Source organism: Eublepharis macularius, chromosome 12 (genome assembly GCF_028583425.1).
Source record: "Eublepharis macularius isolate TG4126 chromosome 12, MPM_Emac_v1.0, whole genome shotgun sequence".
In the NCBI taxonomy this organism is placed as follows: domain Eukaryota; kingdom Metazoa; phylum Chordata; class Lepidosauria; order Squamata; family Eublepharidae; genus Eublepharis; species Eublepharis macularius.
Window position 1 is genome coordinate 9746995 of NC_072801.1, and position 17489 is coordinate 9764483.

A 17489-nucleotide genomic window follows, 5' to 3' on the forward strand; every position below is an offset into this window, starting at 1 on the left:
AAGAAATGCTGAAATAGAGCATAGACGATTCTAGGACTGACATTGGACAACATAGAATTACCCAGTGGGGACATACTTTAAGCAACAGGTCGTACATAGAAGCACATACTTAAAGCAACAGATAGGACCTAGGGCAACATAGTGGTGAAGTCTACGGTCCCAAACTCATTAGTGTGGGAATTTAGCAAGTGTTTTCATTTCAGTCATGAAAGAGTTAAACTGTTTGTGTTACCTACTTAATTAGTAAACTTACTTTGAGTGTAACCCTTAGAGCTTCGAATAAGATTCCTGCCCTAGAAAGGGGAGTTGCTAAGCATAATGAAGTAGGATTAGGATTTCCAATTGGGCAGTTTGTTTATTGGGGGCAATTAATTGATGCTCTGGACTGAAGTTTTATTGCTCTTTGTTCACTTTGCCTTCTAGTCTTCTCTATGTTAGTTTTCTAGCAAGATGTAGTCAGCTTAGCAATTATTTTCTCCAAATAAAACCCTATTTTTATCCTTTAGTAAAGTAATTTTACAGAGCTACGCTGGAGTGTGTGTGAGTCTATTCTCATTACTTCCAATGCGCAATCTTTGCACAAACTCTGCTACATTTTTCTACAATTAGTGAAGCACCTCTTTGAGATCATCTCCCTACCTTACAGCCCTCCTATCTGTTTAAAAAGCCGTTTTGAATAATTCCGTTTTGCATCATTTGCAGAAGCCCAGGAGAGGGGGGGTGCTGTCCGGAGTTCCTCAGGCTGGCCGTTTCATAGGACAGGGGCCACCACAGAAGATGCTCGTGTACAGGCAGCTGTTGGTTTCACCCATGTGCAGGGTGGCACCTGCAGGAGACCCTGATCAGATGAGCGAAGCTGCTGTGGAGGAACTACAGTGTATACGATGCATTATCTGTTTGCTATGTGTATTATCCTGCTTTCACGGCATCGTTTTCTACTTAAGTAATATAATTTTCTGTATTAACATATCCCATGCAAGCAAAGTGGTGCTCAAAATTTGACAGCAAATACATACTTTAAGCAACAGGTAGCCTCTTTCCTGAATCCAGCTTGAACATTTGGCATTTCTTGTTTCATATATGGTAAATATATGGAACAAGAAATGCCCGATGTTCAAGTTGGATTCAGGAAAGAGGCACTAGAGATCACATTGCAAATTTATGATGCCTAATGGAACATACCAGGGAATTTCAGAAGAAAAGAGATAATATGCATCCTTGCCTGACACCTTTACCAACTGGAAACCATTCTGTTTCCCCATATTCACAAAAGATCACCCCCTCCTCAAATTACTTTTCCTTCCAATACCAGCCTTATGTTTAAATATAAGGTTTTGTTTGAGGGGACTGCATGTGGGGAGACTCCCTACCAGAAGCAAAATGGGTTTTTCCGAAATGTATCATTGCATCTTTTTGGGAGGGGGGGGGGGCTGACCTGGATAGCCCAGATGAGCCTGATCTCGTCAGATCTCAGAAGCTAAGCAGGGTCAGCCTTGGTTAGTAATTGGATGGGAGACCCCCAACAAAGACCAAGGTTCCAGAGGCAGGCAATGGCAAACCACCTCTGTGAGTCTCTTCCCATGAAAACCCTCCTGGGGTCGCCATAAGTCAGCTATGACTTGAGGGCACTCTCTACCACCACCACCTTCTGGGGTACCCTCCTTGGCTCACTCAATCCCCAGAGCCCGACTTCTGGACTTCACACTGCTTGGGAAAGGGAGGATTGGTATTTTTGTGATTTCCTTTGTCTCCCCCTCCTATTATTTTTGGTTGCTACTTTAATAACCCCTCTTCACTCCACACCCTGTGGCTGAACTGGCTTGCACATACCATTAAGCAAAGATTATACTTCTGGCAGCCTCTCACACAAAGCTAATTCTTCTTGCTAATTCTTGCTCATTCTTCTGGCTAATTCAAAGGGGGGAGGGAGAGGGTAGAATGTCTCCAAGTCTCCCCACTTACAGAAGAGAGGAAGATGCGTTTTTAGGCTGAGGTTGCACCAAGCCACGTTGGTCGAATGCAAAATCCCAAACCAAATGCAGTGAAATGTCTTTTATTAAGACATATTCAGATGTTTCAGGCCCTGATCTCAAATTTGCAGAATCTGAGATGTGACACATTTCTTGTAGAAGAATATTGTAATTCACTAAGTAAATCCCTGGTGACTGCAAACCGTCACTGGGGATCCATTCCATTTCATTTATTTATTGCATTTTTAGCTCACTTTTCAGCCAAAATTAGCTTTGAGAAGAGCTCAGAGAATCAACACAAGATACAAATGACATCAACATTCAGTAAAACACTTTGTGAGGAGGACAGTTCTCTTTGTCAGATGCATGGGCATACCTCTGATGAAAAGAGCTGTGGTTCTCGAAATCTTATGCTACAGTAACGTTGGTTAGTCTTAAAGGTGCTACTGGACTCTCTGCTATTTTTCAACTAACACAGCTAACTCCTCTGAATTTGTGAGGAGGAAAGCTCTTCACTGGAGCTGGATTCAGACACCATGGATGTGTACTCAGCAGGGCCAGATCTACGGTTGCCAGTGCCCAGAGCAACTGAAGATCAGCCATTTGCGTGCTTGCGCAGTGCGCGTGCACTCCCTGTGCTGCATGATGATATCACTTCCGTGACATCATCATGCAGGGTGGTGTGTGCCACCCCGCGGCAAGCCAGGTGTCCCAGCACGCCGTAGAGGTAGCAGCAGCAGCATGAGTGGCTGGGAGCTGCCTGCGCCATTTGCCTGCCCTGCAGGACAGGTGGCAGCCGGCTTGCTGCATGCCCCCTATCCTGCCGGGCAGGCGAATGGCGCGGGCGGCCTCCCAGCCACTTGTACTGCGTTTTGCCTGCCCTGCAGGACAGGGGGTGTGCGGCAAGTGTGCCCCCCTGTCCTGCCGCCTGCATGCTCCCGGGGCTGGCAGCTGCGCCCGGCACCCCCTCTTTGGTGGCGCCAGGGGCAGACTACCCCCCTGCCCCCCCTGTCAATCCAGCCCTGGTACTCAGTAAAACAAGGTTGCACCTACCTGTAGCTGTTGTTCATCGAGTGTTCTGTGCAGCTCCCCGTGGGAACTGCACATGCACAGGATGGCATGTGCAAGCACAGTTCCCATGTGGGCCTGCACAGAAGACACGATGAACTTGAAGGTCTAGCCTGCCCCAACAGACAACGTCACCAATGCTGCGTCTCTTTGGCCGAAGATATATGATATTCTTCAGGAAGAAAAAAATGCCGTTCCATATACCTTACTGTTGAAAGATTGTGTGTCTTTTTGCCAAATTAAGTTGTTTCTTTGAGAAAGGAAATAGGACACTTTATAATAGTCTCATCTTTCGTTTTTATTGCCAAGTGATGATGAGGTGATATTTCTCCCCTGCTGCTTCTCTGCAAAACTCTTCTTGCTGATGGACCTCAGAGGGATAGAGCTGAGCTCTGCTTTTACTCCCGAAGCTGGGCTTGATTGAAAGGGCGGCCAGGAAGATTGATGGGTGGCTGCAAAGGTGAACCATTCGGAGCGATTGTTCAGTAGGCAGATAGCTGAATAGATTAATGGTGTGATGTGATTTAGCTGTCATAAGGCTAAGCTGGTATGAAAGGGTGCAGAGAGATGACTTGGCAATCTGGTAATTTTAGCCCAGATTCAGATGCAAAGCTGGTTCACAGAGCATGATCTTGATACGGCAAGCTGTCTGCGAAGATCCAGGTTCAGATCCCCATCTTGTATGAAGCTTATTGGCTGACCTTGGGACAATGACTCTCCACCTGATCTATCCCACAGGATCATTGGGAAGATGAAATGGAGCGAGAAGAGCTGTGTACACTCTCCTGTGTTCTCTGGAGGAATTTTTTAAAAGACTTGTGAAGAAATTTCAGGGCTTTGTGCTGGGATTTTAGCAAGTGGTCTATGCTCAGTCATGAAAGCGTTAATTGTTATTGTGTTACTTATTTAGTGAGCTGGTTTGCATAGGACCACTTAGCTGTTAAGTTTCCAGCCATAGAAAGGGGAGTCTTTATGCTTAATGAAGAAGATTTGGGATTCCTTATTGGGCAACCGGTTTATTGGTGGTCATTTCGTAGAAAAAGAGCTGGAGGAACTCATTAGCATAGCTCATTAGCATATGTCACGCCTCTTGCCATCACTGGAAGTGTGTCATTAGTATAACTGATTTGCATATGCCACACCCCCTGACATCACCTATTTTGGCTGTTTTGGACCCAATCCTGGCCATTCAGGGCTGAAATTGGGCCCAAAATGGCAAAAAGGGGCTGAAAATGGCTGAAAAGGGGCACAAAATGATTAGGATCAGGCCGCTGCTGAATGGAAGAGTGATCCACCACCGGTCAGAGGCCCGACCCAGGCCATTTCGGTCCCAATCCAGGCTGAAATGGGCCCAAAATGGCCGAGAGTCAGGCGGGTGGGGCCACCTGACATGTGACCTCTTTGGGGAACTGCTGGGACTGCGTTCCTGTGCATTCCCCCTCGAAATGAGCCCTGTATAAGGTTTCATTGCTCTTTGTTTAGCCAGTCTTAGGGCCAAGCTACAAATGATGAATAACACTTGAACAGCAAGTGAACAGACTCACATGTACTCCTCCCTGTTCACTTGTGCTCCACTTGCACTCCACTCGATCACTACATGGAGCGCAAGTGGAGCGCAAGTGAACAGGGAGGAATACATGTGAGTCTGTTCACTTGCTGTTCAAGTGTCATTTGTCACTTGTAGCTTGGCCCTTAGTCTCAGTCAGTCACACAGTCCGTTTATGGTTCACCGTCAAGATGTAGCCAGCTAGTTAGCTATTCTTTATTTTCTTGCCAATGTAACCTTTTACCCTGATATGTAGTAAAGTATTTTTCTGCAGCTAAACATGGGAGCCTGTTCTCATTATGTTCTAATGCACAACACTCTACTCTACTGATCCAAATCTTACACTTTGGCCCCCTCCTGAGGGTCTCTAGGGCCAGCGGGATTCCAAAGTCAATGGGCCAGATTATTTTCTGTGTGGTTAGTTGAGACCTTTGGCTGTTGGTTCTGCTCCTACGTCCATTCTTATATTTTTCCCCTCCCCTTCCTCCCAGAGGTTCACACATGGCTCACCCCTCCCTATATTATCTTCATAGCAAGCCTGTGAAGTAGGCCAGGCAGAGAGAAAAGCTACCAGCCCAAGATCACCCAGGGAGTTTCATGGTCAACTGGAGTTTTGAACCCAGCTCTCTCTTAACAAGAGTGCGACATACTCCGTGCGGATGAAGGCTGGGAGCTGCTTTAAGGACTTGGCATACCTGTGATGTTGTGACTGGTTTACCTTTTCCTTGCTGATGTTTGGAGTTCAATCACTCTCTTCATCTACTGTTGCCTTTCTGTCCTAACTGCCACTGAAGGGCGTTAGGGTGTTTTCTCCTCTTAGTGGTGCACTCTTTAATGAGCGGTTACTGACTTTGGCCTGAGCAGGCGACCCAGGAGCAGTTGCTAGGAACTTGGAGAACAGCGTTGCCAACAGGCCTCAGGACAGGAAGCCTGGAGAGCGAAGGGCAGCCGCTTAGAGGAAGGTTGTGAGGAACTGCAGGTGGGAGGGAAGATGTCCAGCTGAGCTTTTTGCCAAGTGTAGCAAAAAGCAAACTTCTGGAGAGAAAAGCTAACAAATCACTTGTTGCCAGAAAACCTTGGCAAAAGATCCTGGCTAAACAGGCTAAAGTCAAGCAAGAGGCAGAGGTGGCCAGCTGGCAGCCTGCAGGCTGGGCTGTCAAGCAATAATTGGACTTCTGGCAGCCCTGCCCAAGTTTTAATCAATGCACAGTGAACGGTTTGCAAACGGCTTCACTGGCAAGGAAGAAAAACATGTTTTCAGAAAAGGGTCCAGTGTAGTCTCGTGGCTCTACTTTAGATCAGGTTCCAATTGGGAACAAAGGAATTTCAAAGAGAAATTGCTACATCAGAATTTACCCATTGGTTTGACAGCGTTAGCTGGAGCCCCAGGAGGGCTAACAGTTTTCCTCATTCTCTAAATCACTTCACAGAATGATGAAGTCAGTGGTTAACTTTTATGAACTTGAGAGTCCAGTGTGTCAGATTCTCAGACAGCAAGGTTTTCATGCCTAGAGAGGAAAGAACACGCCAATGCAAAAAAAATCCTGAAACTCTGGCCAAGAAGTTGGTTGACATCTCTGTATTCAAAACATTCTAAAGTTTTGCCTTCTTTGGAATCCACAAATATCCTCCCCTCCCCCTCTAAGGCACTCTGGATGCCCTACATTGGCCCTTCTTGCCTCCGTTTTACTGTCTCAAAAATTGTGTGAGGCAGATTAGGCCAGGATATCCGGTTATTCGCTAAGCTTCCTGATCAAGTTGTGATTTGAACCCAAGTCTTTCCAGTCCCAGTCTGAAATGCGAACCAGCGGGGCCTCCTCTGGAGAAGCGGCCTTGCAGTGTTCTCCCCCTGTCCTGGCTCAGCACAAAGGCAAAGCCGGGAGGGGCTCATTAGTGCCAGTAGGATGGCCCTGTTCATAGAGGACTGATCAGCAGGACCTGCTCTTTGAAGCAAAATCAACCCTAATGAGCTGGAGGCTGGCCCTGCACCGCTGGCCTTCCACCTAATTGCAGGCGTCAAAAACGGGCTGCCGTGAACAAACCGGTTGCCATAGTGCCCCGGTGTGCATGACAGGAGGTGAAGCAAGAGCCAGCCTGGGTGCATGAACTGTGAAATGGATTGTCGAGTTCAGGTCTCTGCTTTCTTACAGATTGAGTTGTCATAACCAAAGGGGATGGGTGGCATCTGCTGGAACAAATGTTTCCTTGTTTCTCAGCATGGAGTGGCACATTCTGTGTTTAAAAAAAAAACTCTGAATGCAGTGTGTGTGTGTGTGGGGGGGGGTTAAGAGAGAGTGACGAGAGGAGGAGGGGGGCAACTGAACCCTTCCCCCACCTCTTTTTCCTCTGGCAGACTGAAAAGCACTCTTAAGTGCCAAGTGTGAATCCACCCTTTAAAAGTGGCTCCTAATTCCTGGGCAAAAAGCTGCGTCTTCCTTTGTTTGTGATTTCATATTTCCAGCTGGACCTGCCAAGGTTCTCTGTGGTTTTTCTAGGTCAGGAGAAGGGGTTGCAAGGGACACGGGAGTCCACAGCGTTAGCGTTTGCTTCGAGATCAAAAAGTCCTGCGGGACTGGAGCTGCAGTGAGGAAGGGGAGCAAGCGAGGGAGTCCCTCTTGCCTCTTGTACTGGCAGAACAGCTGGGCGGGGGGGGGGGGGGGCTGACCCCAAATGAAGTGGCTGTTTTCAGAAAGGAGCGTTAACACACCTTTCTGTTTCAGGTCTTAATTTCTCAGAAAGGCAAGGAACCGTCTTTCCTGACCGCCACCTCCATGGCCTTGGTTAGACAAATCAGGCCTCAGTTGTTGCTGAGCTTACATTGTCCAGGCTGTGTATACAAGCTATATTCTTTCACACAACAGCAAGAGGAAAGAAATTAAGAGCTATTGTTGGATGCAGGGAGTTAAATGACTGAAAGCTTCAGACTCCTGGCAAAAAATACTTCAGCAGTACAGTTTCAAGACACAACAGAAATTACGGTATGCTGGGTGCCAAGAGTGCCTTTGGGAGCATTAAGAGTTCAGAGTCCTCCCCAAGTCAGTATCTCTTATAGGGCCAAGCGACAAGTGACAAGTGACAACTTGAACGGCAAGTGAACAGACTCACGTCGTGTATTCCTCCCTGTTCACTTGCGCTCCACTTGATCACTATGTGATGGATACGTTATGGATGCCGTCACTTTGTGATCAAGTGGAGTGCAAGTGGAGCGCAAGTGAACAGGGAGGAATGCACGTGAGTCTGTTCATTTGCCGTTCAAGTGTCATTCGTCACTTGTTGCTTGGCCCTTAGTCTCTTCCCTGATGCAATTTGATGAGGGTGACAAGAATCTGAAACTGTCTGTGAAATTATTTATTTATTTATTTATTTAATCGCATTTCTAGACCGCCCTCCCCGTCAGACGGGCTCAGGGTGGTTTAACAACAGCTTAAAACAATAAAAACATTATAAAAACATTAAAACATAATATCAAACAATTAAAATTGGCAAGTATAAAATATTAAAATACAGCATTGTCCTGCATGGGTGGTGGAAGGTCTTCAGTGGTATGGCCGGCGAGAGGACAGCCTAGCCCCCACTCTCTTTTTATCACCACAAGATAAGTGGTTATATGGGAATAGCTAATTTCTGTCTGAGAAATGCTTCCATGTAACCCTTGTAACACATAGTGCAAGTGATCTCTGAAAGTGTATGCCATGGTAAATTTGGTAGGTCTTACAGCGCAACAAGACACTTCTGTTTACTGAAGTAGGGCACAGTTTGCTGAAAAAGGCATGCTGGTGGTGAAATTAGTGTGAACAGGGCAGTCCATTCAAATTTCTGCTCTGCCATGGATTCGGAGGATGATACTGGTTAGATAACATGGGGCAAGAAGAAACAGTCCTGGTTCACTGAGATGTCTGCAGACCGAAGTGGGTGCTAGATTTTGGGCTGCAGGGGGAGTTCTGCTTCTCCTTGGTATGGATCTGCCAAGAACATACTTGCCGCCTCCAAATGGACTGTTCATTCCTCTGCCCCTGCTCAGGGCAGAAAGTTTGCTCTCTTTGTGTGTTTTCCTCCCAGTGCCACCATCCTTGTGTGCATCTGTTCAAATGTTTGTTCTGGGCTTTTATTAACTTTTTTTTTAATTTAAAAAACAAAAACAGAGGTGCTCTAAGAAGAGGAGGAGGGATGGTTGCATAGTTGACACAAAGTCTATCCAGTTGTGTTGTGTATAATTTCTTTGATTGCAAAAAAAAGGAAGAAGCTTGCTCACGGAAGGGGGGGATTGCATATGTGCCCATCATGTGGTGATTACATTCCCCCAGAGGGCTGTGTCAGGCTATGGATGACAGGATATGGTAGACAAATCTCTGCACCATTGCAACAAGAAGTCCAAGCTCTTGGTTAAATGGTTTTATTCAGAAATCCAATCTTTTCCATATATATATCCATAGAATTACTCAGAGGCAAAAAAGCATCTCAGCAGTACATGCTTCCTTGATAGGAATAGAGACTTGAGGAAAGTACAACTCTAAATACCTACTCATTTCCCGCTCACAGCTAGATCACAGGTTTGTGCAGGAAAGGGTCTGGGAATGCATGAGAGTAAACTGTAACATTTCAGACAGTACAAGGTCACTCCTGTGAGCTTCAAAGAAAAGAGATAAGACAGCTGTGTTCTCGGGCTGCGAGAGAAACAAAAGTGATGGTTAGAGCACTTGCAAAATGAAATCAAGGTACAGCATTAGCAATGGTTCTACACAGAACAATGGCATGGATGTAGGGGTACAGACATGACAGGATGACTACTGAAATTATGGCCATTTTCACACTGCTTGCCGGCCACAGAACATCGCGCCGAGCTCCCGGAACGACAGCGTCTTCCTGTCACAATTTCGCAAATTGCTCTTGAATTGTTTCTTAGGATAAATAAATGTGTAGCATCATGAGGATGTGGTCCCTTTAAGTGCAGTAAATGGGGAAAGGCAAGAAGGCAATAAAAACAGAAATGATTTGATTTTAGGTACACATGATTGAAGGTATCAGCATCATCCTCCAGGGTACATGAATGAATTGTATTAGATATGGGAAAGCTTTTTAGAAATAATGAAACTTACTATTTATAAATTTAATACGATAAAAGTTTATTTTTATAAGAAAATTTTATACTGTTATTAAACATTATAGTGGACTGTCAGTATGTCCCTGAGGAAGTCTGTGGGACGAAATCTGCATTGCAAATAGCCGGCCCCAGTTTGGGCTTGGAATCTTCGGGTTCCCATACACCAAGTCAGCTGTATAAAGCAAAGAAGAGAGCATCATTAAAGAATTTGGAAGATCAGTTGTCTACTTACCTGGAGACTTCCTGGAGTTACCTCCTTGACATTTTATGATTTTTGAACGTTAGGGCAGTGTGGTGTTATTTATGTAATGTATTAATAATACTGTATGAATTGTTCTGAATCGTTTATTGTATGAATTAATGTGAATTGCATATGACAAATTAGCTTCTGAGCACTTGCACACTTCAATTAGCATGAATTGATGATTCAGTTATAAGTGTGTTTTTCTCCCTGGTGGGATATTCCTTTTCATTGATTGATTATGTCTATCATACCTGCTTTTGCAAAACGGGGGTACCCCCAGATTTACATAAAACCTTATGTTAAAAAAACACAAAGCTACATAATGAAAAGATATGTATAGTATATATGTAGATACATTTTTCAATTTGATCAATGTAAGATAATTAGTAGAACACAATGTATTACAGTCAGTATTGACTTGATATTAACCAACAGGGAAGAATTGGTAGATGGGGTGAAGGTGGTGGGGACCTTAGGGAGAAGTGACCATGTCCTCCTTGAATTCCAAGGAGGGGCCAAGGAAGGGGGCCAAGGAAGGTCATAGCCAGACTCGTAGGTTAGATTTTCGTAGGGCCAACTTCGATGAACTCAGAGGCTTGATGAGAGTCATTCCGTGGGGGAGTGTGCTGGAAGGGAAAGGAGCGAGTGAAGGGTGGGCCCTTCTCAAACACGAGCTTTTGCAAGCTCAAGCCCTCACTATCCCAGCAAGACAGAAACATGGTAAGGGCTCCAAGAAACCAATGTGGATGTACAGAGAGCTCCAGAATAAGCTAAGGGAGAAAAAGGAAATGTTCAGGAAATGGAGAGAAGGACAGACCTCTAAAGAGGAGTATATGAGGGTTACTAGGTACTGCAGATCAGCCATCAGAGAGGCCAAAGCTCAGTACGAGCTGGGTCTGTCCAGGAGGGCTCGCTACAATAAGAAAAACTTCTACAGATATGTGAGAAGCAAATGCAAGGTAAAAGAGGCAATTGGACCACTGTTGGGAGTAGATGGAGAAACTCTGATGGAGGACAGAGAAAAAGCAGGCAGGCTTAATGACTTTTTTGCCTCTGTTTTCTCCCTGAAGAACTCAGGCACATCTAGAGATAGTAGAAAATGTGGCAGGACACCTGAGTGGCTAATTGACATTGACAGAGAGGTTGTGGAGAGGCATCTGGCTGCACTGGATGAATACAGATCCCCTGGGCCAGATGGGGTGCACCCAAGAGCGCTGAAAGAACTTTCTAGAGAACTTGCAGAACCCCTGTCCATCATCTTCAAGGCCCCCTGGAGGACTGGGGATGTGCCACAAGATTGGAGAAGAGCAAATGTTATCCCAATCTTTAAGAAAGGGAAGAAGGATGACCCGGGAAACTACAGGCCAGTCAGTCTGACTTCTGTTGCTGGTGAGATATTAGAACAGATTTTAAAGGGATCAATCTGTAAGCATCTGAAGGACCGCTCAGTGATCCGGGGAAGTCAGCATGGTTTTGTCCCTAACAGATCCTGGCAGACCAACCTGGTTTCCTTCTTTGATCGAGTGACCAGCTTACTGGATCGGGGGAACTCTGTTGACGTGATTTATCTGGATTTCAGTAAACCTTTTGATAAGGTCCCCCATGACATTCTGATGGGCAAACTGGAAGACTGTGGACTGGACTATAGGACAGTTCGGTGGATAGGGAACTGGTTGGAGGACCGCACTCAAAGAGTGGTGGTCAACAGCGTTTCATCAGATTGGAGGGAGGTGTCCAGTGGGGTGCCGCAGGGCTCGGTTTTGGGCCCGGTACTTTTCAATATTTTTATCAATGATCTGGATGAAGGAGTGGAAGGGCTGCTCAGTAAATTTGCTGATGATACCAAATTGGGAGGAGTAGCAAACACCCAAGAAGATAGAATTAAAATTCAACAAGACCTGAATACTCTGGAGAAGTGGGCAGCTGTGAATAGGATGCAATTCAACAAAGACAAGTGCACAGTATTACATCTGGGCCACAAAAATGGGAAGCACAAATACTGGATGGGGGATACACTTCTGGGCAGTAGTATATGCAAAAGGGATCTTGGGGTAAGAGCGGACTGTAAACTAAATATGAGCAGTCAGTGTGATGTGGTGGCAAAAAAGGCTAATTCAATCCTGGGTTGTATCAAAGGGGCCATAGAGTCGAAATCGCAGGAGGTCATAGCCCCTCTATATACTGCCTTGGTCAGGCCACACCTGGAGTATTGTGTGCAGTTCTGGAGGCCTCACTTCAAAAAGGATGTGGCCAAAATCGAGAGGGTGCAGAGGAGAGCGATGAGAATGTTCAGGGATCTGGAGACTGAGCCCTACAAGGAAAGGCTGAGGACCTTGGGAATGTTTAGTTTGGAGAAGAGGAGCTTGAGGGGGGACATGATTTTAAATAGTTGAAAGGCTGTCATTTGGAGGAGGGCAAGGAGCTGTTCCAGTTGGCAGCAGAGGGTAGGACCTGAAGCAATGGGCTTAAATTACATGCATAAAGGTACCGGCTGGATATTAGGAAAAACTTTTTCACGGTCAGAGTAGTTCAGAAGTGGAATCAGCTGCCTAGGGAGGTGGTGAGCTCCCCCTCACTGGCAGTTTTCAAGAAGAGGCTGGATGAATATTTGTCAGAGTTGCTTTAGGCTGATCCTGCACTGGGCAGGGGGGTGAACTAGATGGTCTGTATGGCCCCTTCCCATTCTATGATTCTATGATTCTATGAAATATTGTTAAGAAATATATAAGTATAAGCTGGGCTCATTTCGAGAGGGAATGCACCGGCACCGTTCTGGCAGTTCCCCCAAGTCAGGTGGCTCCGCCCATCTGATGTTAGGGCTGTTTAGGCCTCGATTGGAGGCAAAATGGACTGAATCCAGGCCAAAATGGCCAGGATCAGGTTGGTGCTGGCACTGACCTGATCCTGGCCATTTCGTCTCCGATTTGGTCCGAAACAGGCCCAAAATGGCCATGGGCCCGTTTCAGCCTGGATAAGGGCCAACGAGTCCCAGATTGGGGCCAAAGCAGCCCGGATCGGGGCGGTGCCAGGTGGGGGAAGCCTCCCCCACCTGGCACCAACCTGGTCCAGGACATTTTGGCCCCAGTTCGGGCCAAAATGGGCCCTAAATGGCCATTTGGGGTCCGTTTCGGCCTAGATAAGGGCTGACACTCGCCGGATCAGGGCCGAAATGGCACTGACCTGATCCGGGCCATTTCGGCCCCGATCTCGGCCGTGTCAGCCCTTATCCAAGCCAAAACAAAATGGCCATGTTCAGCCATTTTGGACCCGTTTCGGCCCGGATTGGGAATGAAACGGCCTCGATCAGGTCGGTGCCAGGTGGGAGAAGCCTCCCCCACATGTCAGTGACCCGGCCCTGGTCATTTCGGCCCCAATCCGGCCCAAAAGAGCCATTTTGGCCCTTTGGGGCCCGGATCAGGGCCAAACAGCCTGGACAGGGTCAGTGCCAGGCAGGAGAGGGTTCCCCCACCCAGCTCTGACCCGATCCGGGCTGCTTCGGCCCTAATCTGGGCCCAAAAGGCCCAAAATGGCCACTTGCGGCCATTTTGGGCCATTATCTGCTGGGATTGGGTCCAAAACAGCAGGGATTGGGTTGGTGCCAGCCAGGGGAAGCCTCCCCCTCCAGCATTGACTCGTCTCAGCCATTTCAGCCCCGATCTGGGCCAAAATGGGCCCAAACTGGCAATTTTGGCCCCATTCCTGCTGGGATTGGTGCTGGAATGTCCAGGATCGGGTAGGTGCCTGGTGGGGGAACCCTTCCCTGCCCATCACTGAACTGGTCATGGCTCTTTCGGCCCTGACCAGGCCCAAATGGGGCCCAAATGGCCATTTTTGGCCATTTGGGGCCCGTTTTGGCCGGGATCAGGGCCAAACATGCCAGGATTGGGTCTGTGCCTGGCAGGGGACCCCTCCCCTGCCCAGCACTGACCTGATCCTGGCTGTTTTGGGCCTGATCCAGGTAAAAACGTGACCAAAATTGCCATTTTGAACCATTTTGGGTCTGTTTCATCCTTTATTGGGGCCATAAGGGCCCTAATCGGGCCACTGCCAGGTGGGGAAACACTCCCCTGTCTGGCAGCAGCCAAATCCCAGCCATTTTGGCCCGATCAAGGGGTGTAGCATATGCTAATGAGTTATGCTAATGTGTTCCTGCAGCTCTTTTTCTACGAAATGACTCCTGAGTATAAGGCAGCAATAAGATATGGGTAATAATGAGTTTTTTCTCCCAAGATGAGGAATGGAAGTAGGTTTGAATTATATATGTGTTGTTTATTTAAAAATATTTATCTCAAATGTTATAAGATTTTTGTACTCTCATAGCCCTTATAACACATAGTTCTGTTATTTTTTTCTTTCTTTAAATTTTTGTCCCCTTTTCCTTTTCTTTTCTGTACCCCTTTTCTGTTTTAAAAATAAAAAATAGATAATAATATCTATAGATATATTTAATAATAATAATGAACAAAAATTTAACTTAGGTATAACATTTATCTGTTCATTGCTAAATGGGCCAGTGGTTTCCATCCAGTTTCTTACCCTCTGCCAAGCCGATACCATAGCCTCTTTTTGCAATACCCATAGCAGTGATTTCATTTCACCGGGCCTGTAAGACAGAGATGTTCCGCCAGGCATATGGCTGAGGCTGAGCCAGGCCTCCGCTGATGTTGCAGCGGGAGAAAGTGAATGAATGATCTAAACCTCCCCTTCAGATGCTCCACCACCCTATTTCAATTGCAATTTGTGCCAGAAAATTACATCAGTTATTGCCTTTGGGTTTTATCCAACTGAAGCTAAACAAATAGCCATACAGTGATTGCTGCAATCTTGGTATCTATTTATTTATTATCATTATAAATTGACTAAGAATTTTGTAATGTTTTAATGAATTTTATGCATTTTTATGGATAATTGTATGTTTATTGCTGTTTATTGTGTTTTAAATGATGTGATCTGCCCTGAGCCTGCTTGCAGGGAGGGCAGAACAGAAATCCAATAACATAAACAAATCCTACTATATAAAAGGCAAATTGTATTCCTGACAACTCTCCTCCTACCCTGGTGCACCTCCAGAGGACGCTGCCACGGAGGGAAGACCAGGCAAGGCACCTTGTCCCTCCGGACAGCGTGCCATGGTGGGAAGCCTGGGATCAGGTGCAGAGTGGGTGGCAATGTCCACCCTCCACCTTCACCCAGCTGGGATCAGGAGCAGAGCAGGTGGCAATGCCCTCCCCCCCCTCACTCAGTTGGGATGAAGAAGGGAGCAGGTGGCAATGCTCGCCTGTCACCTTCACCCAGCTGGGATCAGGAGCAGAGCAGGTGGCAATGCCGTCACCCTGCCTCCACCTAGCAGCAATCAGGAATGGAGCAGGTGGCAATGCCGTCACCCTGCCTCCACCTAGCAGCAATCAGGAGTGGAGCAGGTGGCAATGCCCATTCCCTGCCTTCACCCAGCTGGGATCAGGTATGGAGCTGGAGGCAATGCCTGCCCTCCCCCATTCACCCGATCAGGATCAGGTGTGGAGCAGGCAGCAATGCCTGCCCTCCCTTCACCCACCAAGGATCAGGAGTGGAGCTGGTGGCAATGCCCACCTCCCCTTCAGTTGCAGAGCAGGTGGCAATATCCGCCTCCGGCACTCACCCAGCTGGGATCTGGCATGGAGGGGAAGGTAATGCCTGCCCACTCGCCCTCCCCTTTCTAGAGCTCATTGTATTTTTTCCCCACAATAGGCTTTGTTACTAGTAAATAAATACATTTAAAGCTTCGTTTCTGTGGTAAGATTGGAGCCCAAAGGGCTTTGGAACAAACAGAGAGCAGCCTGAGCCAGTGACCTTTACATGGATGGGCTCTCAAAAGCCATGCAAAGGAGATGCTTAATACCTCTTGAAGGTGGAATGTATGCTGAAATCATACTGACCTGTGTAGAACTGACCCCCCCCCCTCTTTTTTCTTTTTTTTTTGAGCAAGCAAGGAGGAGATTGGAAAGAAAAGTGCTCTCTGGGCATGGTACAAACCCAACTAACTTTGTGTCGCAACATTTCTCTCCTTTGCTTCCAAAGGGCGGAGCTCCTGCCTCGACCCTGGCTTGTCCTTTGGTGATGCCCCCTCCCCTGCCCAGGACTATAGAAAGAAGGAAAGGAAGGCAGCATTTGCCGAGGCAGGATCTGGGTGATGGTCTGTACCTTGGCTCTGGTTTCATAAACTAACCGGAGCTGCACTGAACCAGTTCTTGCATTAGGTCTGAACCGTGCCCCTAAATCTCCGCTGCTCGTTGGCTCTCATCAGGAGAAGCAACCCCACTTGCACTGCCTGCCTCATAAGGTGCTTTTTGTTCGATGTTATGACAGTAATTTTACAAAAAGAAATTAAGATTGGATCAGAGCCCCCCAGAAGCAGCAGGAGAAAAGAGATGAGGCCAAGTCATTGTAGACAAATTGTTTGGCAGTGTCTGAGACTTATTGAAGAACAATGGAAATCTGTGGTTGTAACGAGGCATCCGTCAATTAAAATGCACCCTCCAATCTATACTGGAACTGTGTTAGAAAGTTATTTCTGCAAGGCTAATAAAATGCAAGGCAAAAAAGCAATAACTTGGGGGAAGAGAAGAGAGAATGAGCGCTGCTGCTTGTGCCGTCCTGGCTCAGTAACTGGCGTCTTATTTAGGAGCTCTCCTGAAGAGTGCCGGAGTGCTCCGTCACCGGCGGCGCTGGGAACTGTAGAAGGGTGCTTTGATGAAGATCCACTACAGACTGATTTAAAAGGCTATCAAGGCAATTTTCAAGCCCCCCCCCCCCAGATCAATGTATAATAATCTCAATATATCGGGACACAGTCAGATTTTTTTTTGTCATAAGACAAAACCTGCCATGAAACAGTCTAAAATAAATGCCGGAAGTGCTGTTCCATGCTAAAGGTGAGGGGGGAAGCGAAGCTAGGGAGCAAGAAGACAGCCATTAAGGAAGTGCAAAAATTCATTTCCTTTCATCCTGATTTGCATCCCCAAAGGAAATCTATGATTGCAAAAACCGCCAACTTCTTCCCCACTAGGAGAAACAGTGTCAAATAAAATTGATTTCAAGCAGGAAACAAAAGGCCAATGGTGTGAGTCCTCCCTGTGATTTACTCTTTGCGCTGAACTCTCCTTGTACAAAGGACAGCGTTCACCCCCCCTCCTTTAAGTGCTGTTTTGTTATAGCTGCCAGTCAAGCAAGAAGACAAAGTTTTCTCTAGTCATTGGTGCTGTTGCTTGCTAAAATGGTATTTCTTGAATGGTCAGAAGCTAAGTAGGGTTGGCCTGGGTTAGTAATTGGATGGGAGACCTCCAACGATGACCAGGTTTGCAGAGGCAGGCAATGGCAAACCACCTCTGTTAGTCTCTTGCCATGAAAACCCTGCCAGGGGTTGTTGCCATAAGTCAACTATGGCTTGAGGGCACTCTCCACCACCAGCAGCAAGGGCTAGAAGATACTTGCTGGAATGTGCATTGATGGCGGGTGAGTGACAACTGGATGCACATCACATGCTTCTATTATGGCTGGAGGGCTATTTGAATGAATGCACCA